Here is a 14,952-nt window from a genome sequence, read left to right on the forward strand (position 1 = left end):
ACGGATATAGTTTGAGTTGTCTGCAGGCAGATATACAATTTTCCAAGTAGCATTTTTCAAAGAGTCTGTCTTTTCTACATCATATATTTTGGCATGTTTGTCAAAAATTCAGTAGGAGTAGCTGTGTGGATTCATATCCAGGCCCTCTATTCTGTTCCCTTGGTCTTCATATCAGATATTTTGCAAGCACCATGCTGTTTTTATTGCTATGGCTCTAGAGCATAGTTTGAAGTCAGGTATTATGATCCCTCCACATTATTCTTTTTTCTCAGTATTGCCTTGGCTATTTGCAATCTTTTGTGATTCCAAATGAACTTTAGGATTAATTTTTCAATCTCTATGATGAATCTCATTGGGCTTTGAGGGAAACTGCGTTGAACATGTAGATTGCTTTTGGTAGATTTGCTGTTTCTACTGTGTTTATTCTTCCCATCCATGAGCATGGGAGATTTTTCCACCTTCTGTAATCTTCTTCAAGTTCTTTCTTCAGTGGTTTACAGTTTTATTTGTAGAGGTCATTCACCTCCTTTGTCAAGTTTATTCCTAGGTATTTGATTATTTTAGGCTTTTATAAATGGAACTGTTTCCTATATAGTTTTTCAATCTGCTACTGATTTCTGTAAGTTGATTTTGTATTCTGCTACCTTGCAGAAGATGTTTATGTTGTCTAGAAGTCTTTGGGTGCAGTGTTTCAGGTCCTTTAGTTATAAGATCATGTGATCTGTGAATAGGAATATTTTGATTATTTCTTTACCTGTTTGTATTACTCCTATTTCTTCTTCCTGTCTTACTCCTCTGGCTAGGAATAGGAGTGGAGAGAGTAGGCATCCTTGTCTCGTTCCTGACATTAGGGGAAATTGTTTCAACTTTTTCCCATTTAAGCATGATGTTGGCTATAGGTTTGTCATATATAGCCTTTATTATATTTAAGTACATTTCTTCTGTTTCTAGTTTCATCAGAGCTTTTATCATTAAATTATATTAAATATTTGTGAAGGCTTTTTCTGCTTCTATTGAAATGATCAAGTGGTTTTTGCCTTTGCTTTTATTAATGTTCTGTATTACATTTAATGATTTGTGTATCTTGAACCATCCCTGCATGCTTGTGATGAAGCCAACATTGTGATGGTGCATAATCTTTTGATATATTGTTGGATTCTGTTTGCCATTATTTTACTGATTTTTGCATCAATGTTCATAACAGAGATTGGCCTATAGTTTTCATTTTTGGATTTGACATTGACCAGTTTTGGAATAAGTGTAACTCTGGCTTCATGAAATGAATTACACAGAGTTCCTTCTCTTTCTGTTTTTATTTCATATGTCTAAACTATAGCAGTGACAAATGGAACAATACTCAGATGTGATACATCAAAAAGAATAAAATCTATCGGAACTAAAAAATTAATGGGACCAAAGAGTCATGATTCCCATTATTGATTTTGTATTCTATTAGAGAGACCACAAAATGAGGCCCAGCTGCTGATATTAGGCTGTTTTGGAGAGGACCTTCCAAAACACCTTCTTGATCTCCTCATTCTTCAAACTATAGACAAAGGGGTTAAGCATGGATGTAACCATGGTGTACATCACTGAGGCTACCATAACATTCCTGTTGGCATGTGAGACAAGTTAACTGAAGTATGTCCCCAAGGCTGTTCCATAAAATATACACACAACTGACAAGTGAGGACCACAGGTAGAGAAGGCTTTGTATTTCCCACCTGATGATGGGAGTCTCAGAATAGAGGAAATGATTCTTATATAAGAATAAAGAATCCCTGAGACTGGAACTCCAGCAAAGATTGTACCAATAAGATAAATTAATATGTTATTTGTAGAGATATAATCACAGGCAACCTTAAGGAGTTGAGGTGGGTCACAATAGAAATTAGAAATTTCTGAGGGGGTAGGGGGGAGAGGGAGGGGGTGGAGTGGGTAGTAAGGGAGGGGGTGGGGGCAGGGGAGAGAAATGACCCAAGCCTTGTATGCACATATGAATAATAAAAAGAAAAAGAAAATCTTTATTAGAAAAAAAAAGTTCTGCACCCACAGAGTGGGAGAAAATATTTGCCAATTATACATCAGACAAAGGACTGATAACCAGAATATACAGGGAACTTAAAAAACTAAATTCTCCCAAAACTAATGAACCAATAAAGAAATGGGCATGTGAACTAAACAGAACTTTCTCAAAAGAAGAAATTCAAATGGCCAGAAAACACATGAAAAAATGCTCACCATCTCTAGCAATAAAGGAAATGCAAATTAAAACCACACTAAGATTCCACCTCACCCCTGTTAGAATAGCCATCATCAGCAACACCACCAACAACAGGTGTTGGCGAGGATGCGGGGAAAAAGGAACCCTCTTACACTGTTGGTGGGAATGTAGACTAGTACAACCACTCTGGAAAAAAATTTGGAGGCTACTTAAAAAGCTGGACATCGATCTACCATTTGATCCAGCAATACCACTCTTGGGGATATACCCAAAAGACTGTTACTCCAGAGGCACCTGCACATCCATGTTTATTGCGGCACTATTCACAATAGCCAAGTTATGGAAACAGCCAAGATGCCCCAGCACTGACGAATGGATTAAGAAAATGTGGTATCTATACACAATGGAATTTTATGCAGCCATGAAGAAGAACGAAATGTTATCATTCGCTGGTAAATGGATGGAATTGGAGAACATCATTCTGAGTGAGGTTAGCCTGGCCCAAAAGACCAAAAATCATATGTTCTCCCTCATATGTGGACATTAGATCAAGGGCAAACACAAGGGGATTGGACTATGAGCACATGATAAAAGCGAGAGCACACAAGGGAGGGGTGAGGATAGGTAAGACACCTAAAAAACTAGCTAGCATTTGTTGCCCTTAATGCAGAGAAACTAAAGCAGATACCTTAAAGCAACTGAGGCCAATAGGAAAAGGGGACCAGGAACTAGAGAAAAGGTTAGATCAAAAAGAATTAACCTAGAAGGTAACACCCACGCACAGGAAATCAATGTGAGTCAATGCCCTGTATAGCTATCCTTATCTCAACCAGCAAAACCCCTTGTTCCTTCCTATTATTGCTTATACTCTCTCTACAACAAAATTAGAGATAAGGGCAAAATAGTTTCTGCTGGGTATTGAGGGGGGGGAGTGGGAGGGGGTGGAGTGGGTGGTAAGGGAGGGGGTGGGGGTAGGGGGGAGAAATGAACCAAGCCTTGTATGCACATATGAATAATAAAAGAAAAAAGAAAAAAAAAGTTCTGTATCTGGGCAGAAGGTAAGTTGTGATACTATTAATCAATGCAGCTGGGAGTCCAAAAGGCTGATGGAAAATGAAACCAAGACCAACAAGCCACACAAGCGAGGGTTCATGATGACTGGGTAGTGTAATGGGTAACAAATGGCCACCAACCGGTCATAGGATGTTACAGAGAGCAGTAGACTGTCCAAACATCCAAAAAGGAAAAAAAAGAACACCTGAGTTAGGCAGCCTGCATAAGTGGTAGATTTCTTATGATTCTGGATATTCACCAGCATACTGGGGATTATACAACTGCTGAATCCAATGTCAGTCAAGGACATATTGAAAAGAAACAAGTACATGGGGTTGTGCAGGTGTAAGGCAGAACTAATAGCCAAGATCATGAGCAGATTGCCAAGCACTGTGACCACAACATAGACAAGAATAGTGCAAAGAAGGGTACTGCTGTTCTGGGTCATCAGAGAATCCCAAGAGTTGCAATTCTAAGATGTCTGTTAAATTTTGTGGTTCCATGTAGCTAGGACACCTTTTGGAAAAAGAAGAGAAATTTGAAATAAATGAAGCAGCCAGAGGCAACAAGCTATTTTGGATTTAAGCACCTCAAATAGGTTATCATACTTGAGCATTTCAATGGTTTGAATAGGGTTTAAATGTGTTCTGCAAAGGTTTATGTGTTGGGGGCTTTATCTTCTTTCTTATGATATAAATTATTTATGAAATGGAGTCTATGTCTGAGGTATAGCTCAGTGGAAGTTATCTTGTATAGCATGCCCGAGGCCCTGGGTTCTGTCCACAGGACTTTAAGAAGGAAGGGAGGTAACAAGGGTGGGAGGGAATGAGGGAGGGAGGGAGGGACAAGGAAGACTTTGACTGTCTCTCTAAATAGATCCCTCTGTGCTTCTGATAGCATCTTGTAGAACTTCAATGAAGGCAAACTCCTTTATACACGAGATAGTGGGGATATTATCAGCAGTCTGTGTGTGAGCCCCATCCACTACTAGCTCCATGCTGCCACAGGCCCCAGCATCATGATCCGGAACTTGGAGGGTGAGTTCACTGTAGATGAACTGAAGCAAGAAGTCAGTACTACCAGCAAGGCAGGGCCACCCCAAATGCACCTCTGTGGCTTGATGTGCTGATGACCAAACACTCTAGTTACACAGGTAACCTGGTGAGAATGTGTCAGCTGACCATTGGCACACACTAGAAATTTATGGCAGAGCTGTAGAAATTTTTTTTAAAAACTGACTTGCTGACAAAAATGAATTCTTATCAGACAAATGTTTCATGTCTTTTCATTATTTTGAACAGCAGCCTGTCTCTATAGAGATTAGTATCTACTAAAACACTTGGAAATCTGATGAATAGCATTTCAAATGTAACTAAAATATATATTGGACTTTCATGGGTTTCAGATTGGATAAATAAGTACAGTTTTGTTAAATGCAAAAAATCATAGAGTATCACTGATCCTGAAGGTAATTCTAATTTACCAGGCACCAATGTTTAAACAACAATTACTTGTAATGCTTCGTTCTTCCTACTTTTCATTTTTCTGACTGCTGTTTCTTTCTTCTTTTTTTTTTTTATCATGCTTGCGATAGAATCCAGGGCTTTTTGCAGGTTAACCAAGTGCTCATCCACTCACCTGCAACTCCAGGCCTGATGTGGTATTTTCTATCAATTCTACATTATCTCAAAAGAGCATCTGAGGTTGATACCACGTTTTGGTTTTTTGGTGTTGTTCTTTGTTGTTCATTGGTAAAACTATTTAAATATATCTTTAATCCTAAACATTTATGAACCATGGACTTTCCAGCAAATGCAAAGTCTTTTATGCACAGTTGATAAATTAAGGGCTAGGGTTGTTCAAAATCCTGCTGTGGAAGTTCTTTTCAACTCAATTTGTTCTCATTGCAGAATTGCATTTCCTTAAAGTCAGCTACTGGATTTTATGCACTTTCTGGTCATTATTTCTCTTGGAGGGTCAAAATATGATTTCATATGACAATGAAACCTATTCATAATGTACTATTAATAGTCAATAATAATTATAATTTTAAATTATTAAGTTTAGGGAAAAGTGCAAAGGGGAAAGGAAAGGGAAAAATAATACTGCAAACACATGAGTAATTTTCTCACATGCAAATAGATATTTTGAATAAATCTACCAAACAGTAACAAAATATGTCACATTTGGCATAAGGATTAATTGAACTAAGGGACATTGAGAAGAAACAGATGTAACAGAAATTTTCTGCCTTCAGTTTGTCTAAAAGCAGAATGTAAATTTGTAAAGGTTTCCCTCTTCTTGAGGGAAGGAGGACTCAAGAACTAAAGCAACTCTAGACATTTCTCAGACAAGTGATACACTCAAACCTTGTTCACAACAGCTCTAAAGCACTCTTAGTCTCCCACAACATTGCTGAAGATTCCACTGCTAGAAGCTTAAAGATGTTTACAATAGTACCTTTTTAAAATTACTCATTTTTAAATATTTTTTGTTTTTCATGGTATTTTTGAGAAAAGATCTCACTATGTAGTCCAGGCTGGCCTGAAACTCATAATCCTTCTGCCTCAGTCTTTCAAGTAATGGCATTACAAGTGGGAAACAGATGTGGGCTACAACCCAAAGTTTTCAGCACTTCTTTGACTTACTGGTTGCTGTACTGGGGCTTGAATTTAGGGCCACAGTGTTACAATGCAGCACTCTCTGACTTGAGCCATGACTGCAGCCCCAAAACGTACTAATGTGCTACTACTTTTTGTGTTGTGTACCTTCTTTTTGACATCTCCGTTGAATAACCTAAGAAACATGAAGGGATGTTGTTCCTTCAGTACACTACCATATAGAGGTGCTATAACAATGTGAGTTAAATAATAAAAGCAACAATCTTAGACAGTGGTTGTCAGTAGTAACTGGTCATTTTAATAATCTGTTGAACTCTTTAAATTTACTGAAGCATGATACATGATCTAGCCAGGGGGTGGTGGCTCATGTCTGTAATCCTAGCTATTCAGGAGGCAGAGATAAGGAAGATCATGGTTCAAAGCCAGCATAGACAAATACTTCATGAGACCCTTTCTTGAAAAAAGTCCCACACAAACCAGGATTGGCAGAGTGGCTCAAGTGGTACAGCACTGCCTAGCAAACATGAGGCCCTGATTTCAAACCTCAGTACCACCAAAATAATAAGAATTAAATAAATTTGCTGATGTATGGCACACAAACTCGACCAATTAAATCAGAATGTTTACATATAAGTTGATTTGACATACTAATATAGACCCAGGGCAGAGAAACATAATCAGGAATTTATTAAATGCTCCATGAATGTGACCTATTCTTATTACTATTTAATATCCACTACTGTATTAAAAATATCAATATTTAATGATACTATCTCCAGAAATTTTTCTTGAGACACTGTCTTGTGATGAAGCCTAGTCTTGCCTCAAAATAGTAAACTTCCTGTCTCAACCACCTGAGTGCTGGAATTACAGGTGAGTGTCATCAAACACATCTTAGAACTCCTATTTAATATAGATAAAACTTGAGAGCATTTTTGCTATCCTTGCATGAGACACTGTTTTTAGATTTAAAATTGACACATTATATTCTTCTATTAATTATAGCCATCTGTTTTCGCAACATAAAATTTTCACATAATCAATACATGATGATATTATCAAGGTAGAATCAAAAATATCCCTGAAGTCTGTCAAGAAGTGACAGATCCATGAGATCTACCTGGAAATTCCCACCTTGAAGAGAGAATACAGCAATATCTTACATATACAACCCAGTGATAAAAACATTCAGGGCAATAACAGGTATGGGGCAAATATTAAAAGTTTAATACTTACCAACTATGGTTTATATTTATATATTGTTTATGGCTATTGTAGTTCTAAGCAGTGTTTTGCCATGTAGTTCTGGCTGCCCTTGAACTTGTAATCCTGTCATGTTAGCTTCTTAAATGCTGAGATTAAAGGCATGTACTACAATACCTCGTATTTAGATGAATTTGAATCACTATTTTCTTGAGGTGAGATCTTGCTACATTGCAAAGTCTAGTCTCAAACTCTGGTTCTGTTGATCTTCCTGCTTAATCCTCCTGAGTTGCTGATGTGAGAGGCATGCGTCACTCCATTTGGCATGAATTACTATTGAAGTTACAAGTTTACTGATGAAATACAATCACAAGAATAGTTTAATGTACTTCTATATATTTGACTATCCTTGTCTTTTCCTTTCCCTCCTACCTCGAGTTCCATAGAGTAGTTCCGCTGTTTCAAACATGTTTATATATAAATGTGTACATGATTATGTTTGTTTTTGTATATATTTATCTTTGGAGAAAGCTCTTGCAATTGGTTTAAGTGGGGCAGAGAGGAGTTAAGGTGGGGAGATAATTGTGGTAACATAACCAATGTCCTTTGTAAGCCTATTTAGAATTGTCAAAATGAAGATCTCTGTACAATGAATAAAAATGTAAAAGAGAATGGCTTAATGATCTTTCATTCTATTACATCACAGAAAAAATAATAAAATCATCATGCCACAGGGACCTTCTTTGTGGAGCAGGTGAAAGTCATAAACTGTATGTATGACCATGTACCCCCACCCAGCACAAAAATAAATAAATAAAATGTCTGTGAAACCCTGCAATGAGATTCATTTCCGTTTCTCTTTGTCTCTCTCCTTCTTAATTTTTATGACTATCATCATGATTTTTATTCTTGAATGTTATAGATTCTATTAAGTGGAAAATGATGGGCCCCATGGACCATCTGTGTTATACATAGTAAGTAGTTCTAGGAACACAGCTATAAGGAATAAAAACAGGTAGGAAAGGCCCTGGCATATCAATACCATATTGCACATACTCTGTTTCTTCAAACCAAGGAAAGATCTACTCAATATTTTGCTTAATTTTTCATTTTCATTCTTTTTTGGTCAAAGTCCTAATCAGTAACCACATGCTGGATTGATGTGACCACATGCTTGACCAACCACATGTTGGTCAAGCTGCTCTCAAACTATCTGCCTCAGCTACCCAATTAATATAACAGGCATAACCCACCAAACTCAGTTTCTGCTCAGTAGCTCATAGATGTTGTATCTTGTAACTTCCAGTGATCCAAGCAAGACACAGGATCTGGGTAATTAAAAATTAAATAAACCAGTTATTTACCTGCAGGCATTGAGCAAATACATCTAAGCCGAGTGTGGAGGTGCAGACCAAATTCCAGACTTGGAAAGTTGTTTCAGGATTACTAGGTGTTCAAAGACAGCCTAGGCTGCATAGCAGAACTGCAATTAAACAAAAAAGACTACTTTTTGCCAGGTATTATAGTACATGAGTTGAATTCCAGCACTTAGGAAGATAAGGGAAGGTGATTGTGAGTTCAAGGCCACATGATGAGAATCTGTCACCAAAACAAACAAAAAAGCAAAGAAACTATCAACAACAAAAGAATCTAATTCAGTAAGGACAAAAATAATATGGTCTGAGCTGGGTATGCAGTTTGTGGTAGAGGTCTTGCCTAGAAATCAGGCAGATTTAAGTTTGATCTCCAACACTTCAAATAATAATAATCTTGATAATCATCACAATGAAATTAAATTGTCTTTCAGTAACCTGGGGGAATTGAATGCTTCAGATGACAAGATATTTTAGTTGAAGGATATGGTACTTAGCCTTGTCAATATCATAATGACAGTAATGCCTAAAATTTACTTTTTCCCCCTATAGAAATTTATCACCTGTTGAGTCACATATTCTATGCCATGATTTTCAGTTTACCTGCGATGCAGTTGTATCAACTGGAGAGAATTCAGGTGGCAACATGAGGCTCAGTCATACTAAAAACTTTCTCAGTGTCACAAAGGTAAATAACAATTCACAAGCATCAAAATTGGACCTTCAGTAACTAAGGTACAGGCAGGAACATATTTACTGCTTTCCCTCACTTCATAGGGCTTAAGGGGAATACTAGAGACTAATTTCAAATATCCTAAGGTATGTCTTTGACTATTTTTCTGTTCCTTGGATAGGAATAGAACTCAACACGATGCATTTATGTCTTCCTTAGATGTAGAGAAAGGATAAATTACAAGGATGGAGGTACTTACTTACTTTCTTAAACAATCGCCATGGGTCAACCACTTGTCTCTCCAACTTTTTTATTGTGTTTTTAAAAAAATATTTCAATTGCGTGCATGGCTATCCCATTTATTTATTTATTTATTTAAACAACTGCCATTGCTCAAGCAACTTTTTAAAAACTTGTGTGTGTGTGTGTGTGTGTGTGTGCTGTGAGTGGGCAGCAGAGGAAAATTCTGTAACATGGGCAAGAGTCAGATATGCCCTGAATTTTCATGTGTCAATACCTTCTATTACCCCTCCCATAAGTTCAACCATTTTGTTGCAGCTGATGCGGTAAGACCACCTACTGCTCTGTACTGTGGTCTAGCAGATACACAAAGAGAAGAGCACACTGATCAGGAGGCACTACTTGGGGTAAAATGGAAGAGAAATGTGAAGTTGGGTTGGCAGGAGAGAAGACAGCTGCCCTGTGGATAAGGCCTCACTGTCTATTTATCCCACTATATGTCCGGACATAGGAAAAATTACATTGAAATTCTCTCATCATTGTCATCATCATCATATATAAATATTCATGAATACTTAGGAGACAGGTTAAAAGCAACTATTTTCTGCTAGTATGGGAGAAATGCCTACATAATCTTGAGGAAGTCTGAGAAGAAAACTAACAGTGCAAAAACAGCCAAAAGTGTCATAAATCTCTGAGCTAAAACTTTGCATTCTTGTTTCCTCCTATATGACTTCCACTACTATCTTGCTCTTCATAGTGATGAAGAAGCTGTGCCCTCAAGTCCCTCCTGCATCCTGTGTCCCTCTAAGAACTTACTGGGTGCAGTGCATCTTTGCTGGGACATGATCAATAGAGATTGAGCTGCTGTCCTTCTCCTGCTTCGTAGATGATTCCCATGTTTTGTCCCCAGAACTGGCAGGAACACAGAAACAGAAAGGAGCCTCCTAATGCAAGTAATGAATCATGGAAACAGAGATACAGGTAAAATCCACCATGCTGGACCTGCAAACCATAACTCAAGAAGGCAAAATGGGTTTTTATTATTGTCTGACATTTTCACTCAATGCACAGAGCTGATAATTAATCAAATCGGTTCATAACAGAAAAAGAAAAGAAGAAAAGTAAATTACTAGTTCTCAGGAGAACTTTCAAATATAGTTTTCTGACTTCTAAGTTGGAATATCTTATGAAATGAAACACTTATTTTTTTTTCAATTAAAGAAAGCAATATGTCTTTGGAGACATGACCCAAGAAGTAGAGTGCTTGCCTAGCAAGAACAAGGCCTGGAGTTCAAACACCAGCACCACTAAAAAAAGAAAGCAATATGTCAATTGGATATCAATAACTCCAATGAATTTTTCATGTAATTTTTAGAGAACTGGTTCTTGTATTCAAAGAATCTGATACAATTTCCACTCTTTCAGTTATGATGTATGTCTCTAGGGAGAACTTCCAACTCTTCCTGCTTTAGCCCTGTCTTAGGGTTTGGGTTTTATGTTTTAGAGATGTATGACTTTCATTATTTTGAATGACGTTGCAGGTTCTAGTTTTTCTGTTATATTGATGTATGTTGCTTCAGTAAACAACTATTTTGTCATCTTTATCTTGAAGGTTGACAGTGTGCTTTAATACTTAAGGTAATCTCACAGATTTCTGACTCATAAATGCATATCAGGTGGGCTGCAGATGTAACTCAGTGAGAATGTTTTCCTAGCATGTGAAATGTTCTAGGTTAAGGTCTCAGAATGGCAAGTAGACAAAAAAGGGAATCTCATCTAACAAAATGTAGACAAAGACTGCAATATTTATCTCAAAACTTTCATATATGGGTATCTGATTCCAAACTATCCCACATTGTTGTCAAATGGATTCAGTTCCTTGAAGGAATAAGATTCCCTTGCTTACCTGCAAGATAAACTCTCCATCAGACTGCTGACAACATGACAGCTACCTACCACCACAGCTATCTGGCAAGTGGACCAGAGTGAGTAGACACAAGGAAAACTGAGTATTTCAGCCTATGAATCTTAAAGGAATATTTTAATAGCTTTTTGAATTATGCTCATTGGAAGCAAGTGACTAGGTTCAGTTGCATTCGGGGATATCGGAATATACCCAAACATGGAGACAGTGGGCAAGAATCATAGCATGATCCTTAAAATAGTTCATCACACAAGCTGAGCTCTCTCAAAGTCCATCAGGATCTTTTGCTTTAACAATGAATCATAAGAAATGTCCTAATGCTTTTCAGCACTCTAATCCCTTCACAGCACCATTGGATTACCAAACCTCTCTGGAGAGGAATTAGCACATGAAATAATTGGCTGTGTTTTTAGATCTTCTTAGGCTCCTGGCCTTCTCACCAGAAATTCCACTTGTTTCTCTTCTACCAGCACATTTCCTCCATCAGTGTCAGGGCAAGTCAAAATCATTCTATGCCACAATTCAACAAAATGTCCTTGGAGGCTTCTGAATCCTGCTCAGCCAGAAGAGTTCATCTGTCTTCAAGTGTACTTTTCTTAGAATTTTTTATTAGCTTATAATATTTATGCAGGTGATGCATTGTCATATTTACATATGTACTTAAAACATATCTTAATTAGGTTCACCCCTCCATCATTCTCGCTCTTTTCCATTTTCACCTTCTTTGAACAATTTCAAGTTTTATTATTCTATTTTTGTATATGAATACAAAATATATCTAGCATATTCACCTTCATTCACACTTTCTTTATTCCCACCCCTGTCCTACTGGTACTCAACCCAGAAAAAGACCTGTTTTACTGTTCTGTCCTTTATTTTTTTCAGTGTATATGGGTAGTCCAAGGAAGTTTTACCTTGGTATTTTAGACTAGTATATATTGTTCTTTAATAAGATTAAGTGCCCCCATCACTTACTCTTCCTCTATGGCCTTGCTCCCCTATATTCTTTAGAATCTTTATGTTAAAACTCAAGATTTTATAGCACATGCCTACAGATAATGGAGTGAAATAAAGTGGCTTCTATATAAATTCTGTATTATTTCATCTTTAGATCTTATTTTACAGCCCTTCTCCCTTGCAGTCATCTTAGGAGCACAGAGATTGATTCCTCATTCACTGCCATGAAGGAAACTTGGATAAAAATTGACTTAGACAAGAATGAAAGAACAATATTTTTCTGCAACATGCCAGAGAATTTTTGGTATATGAAAGACAGAAATATAGATAAAATTAAGAAAAGAAAACATGAGACTTGTGACATGTCAGAATGCTCAGGCAGTAGGGAAAATGTCATATTGAAAGGCATCCATTTGTATGGGGAAGAGGTATGAGATAGCAGGTCACTGACAAACTGAGTCTAGAGAATATGGCATAGCAAAACCTAAGATAGATACACTTGTGAGTGAGTTGTTTTTCACTTTCTCCAGGTTCGCCTCCCTTTGTGACCATACACTTGGTTGGAATTGGGGGTCGCAGCACTGGGGTTTAAACCCAAGGGAAAACACATGCAAGGCAGGTGATCTACTTCTTGAGCCATGTCTCCATCCCTTTCACTGTGGATATTTTAGACAAATAGTCTTCTTTTGGCCATGTTCAGCCTGGACCATGATAGATACACAATACCTTGCTCAGCTTTTTCTGTTCATACAAGTACTTGACAACCTTTTTATCCAAATTGGCCACAAGTTGGTACAATGCAGATCTTGGCTTCTCAAATAGCTAGGATTACAGGTGTGAGCCACAGGTGCCCAGATCTGTGGTGAGTATACTTGAAAAAGTCATAGAGATCATCAGATGATGCTTATTTCATCACTTATTAGATTATAAATTGTGAAATTTCTCATGATTTTATCTCCTAGATATCTATAGATTGTTTATGCACACCCATTTTCTGCAACTTTAAATTTTGCACAAACTATTAAGAAGACATAGGTTCATACTAATTAATATTCATTTTAATGGAAATAAACTACATAGTTTTCCTCTTAGGAGTTTTTAGGACATTCTATGGAAGGGCTAGTGGACAAAAAGTACTAGGAATATGGATTAAAACATTTGGTACATTTCTGGTACAGTAGTGAATAATTTATTCAATACCATTCAGAACAAAGAAGGGCTAAGTGTCTTTCATCCTGACTGTCCCCATATGTTACTGTTTCAATATATAATTATTCATCTTGATGACATTGCAGAGGAAATCTGTATTCATTATTTACAGTATTTTCAATTTTGCTATTTTCCCAGACTAGCAATATGTGCTACAAACCTCTCTTTAGATGCTGAGCAGTGGCAGTGGGGAGCAACTTCCAGTCATCCATATGGACACAGAGTAAATAATCAATATTCTATAGTGTATTAGTGTACTATGTTGCTAAGCCATGATCAGTAGGTTAAATGCATTGAATACATTTTGAGTAACAATATTCCCTGAGGTTGAGTTCACCATGACATAAGGCTATTGTAAGCCAACAATCATCTGAAAAACAATGATGTTAAGTTCCTTCTCTGAACTTGTTCAAGGTCTGATTTCCAAAGTTTAATTTGCAATGTCTTCCCTCAGACATGCAGTTTAATGCCAATGTTGAGTATTAAAGTTCATTGTTATGAAATTGGTAGTTTACCTTAAGTCATACAAGACCAAGTATATTAAAGTATTATTGGACATCTTTTCAGAGAGCCAAGTTTGCTTCCTCAGAACCTATGTGCACTATTCCTAAAGTACAGGTGGATGTGCTTTGTTACATGGGTTTCTATCACAATAAAAGAAACAATGATAATGAAAATGTACAGGAAATTATGGTTACACAATGAAATCCCAACTAGACTGTTCTTACTGAAAAGGAACAGGTTTCCTTACTGGAGGTTATGGTCCTTTGCTATCCTTGAGAAATTAAAAAGAAGGTATGTTAAATTTGTTCATACTAAATTGGGTAAGCTTATCTGTGGGCACAATTATAGCCACATAGTAACTAGAAGTAGGATACCACTAACATAAACCTCAATGGTACCTCAACCAAGAGGCACAGTACAACTTCCTTTGCTGCCTGAGCACACTTTAAATCTTTCTGTTGCAGAATCTAATGAAAAAACTTTATTTCTCATGTTACCACTCAGTGCATTATGAATCATGAGAAAAGAAAACAAACTGGTACAGTTTTAAAATATTTTAATTGAGGTAAATGGATAAGTAGATATTGAAAGATGAAAGGCATAACCAAAAAAACACAGTAGTGTAAAATTATAACTGCCAGAAGTAGCAACAACACCATTAATTTAGTGGCATAAGGAAAGTCAAACTTATTAGGGGATGGTGAGCTTCGATGTCCATGATTGAAAGAACTGAAAAAAAAGTGTAATGGAAAGATTCCTCTCTACTGCCTCAAAAGCACCAATCACTGTAGGGAAGGTTATTTGGAGAACAACAAGAATTATTTTAGCTCCATAAATGACCAGATATAAAGTGTGCAGGAAGAAGATGAGTGGAGAAGTACAGCTAGGAATACAGAGAAAAGTCACATTGGTATGTGCTGGAACCTATTGCTAGCTGTTTCACAAAATCTGCTTCATGAGCTCTGATC

The 14,952-nt window shown here is 37.0% G+C and overlaps 1 pseudogene; it reads right to left on the bottom strand.

Annotated features, from left to right (window-relative positions):
* Nucleotides 1-1,488: 1,488 nt before the first annotated feature.
* On the bottom strand, nt 1,489-3,780 carry LOC109676572 (olfactory receptor 7E178-like; annotated as a pseudogene).
* Between the last annotated feature and the right edge of the window lie 11,172 nt (nt 3,781-14,952).

Source organism: Castor canadensis, chromosome 14, assembly GCF_047511655.1.
Source record: "Castor canadensis chromosome 14, mCasCan1.hap1v2, whole genome shotgun sequence".
NCBI classification, from domain to species: domain Eukaryota; kingdom Metazoa; phylum Chordata; class Mammalia; order Rodentia; family Castoridae; genus Castor; species Castor canadensis.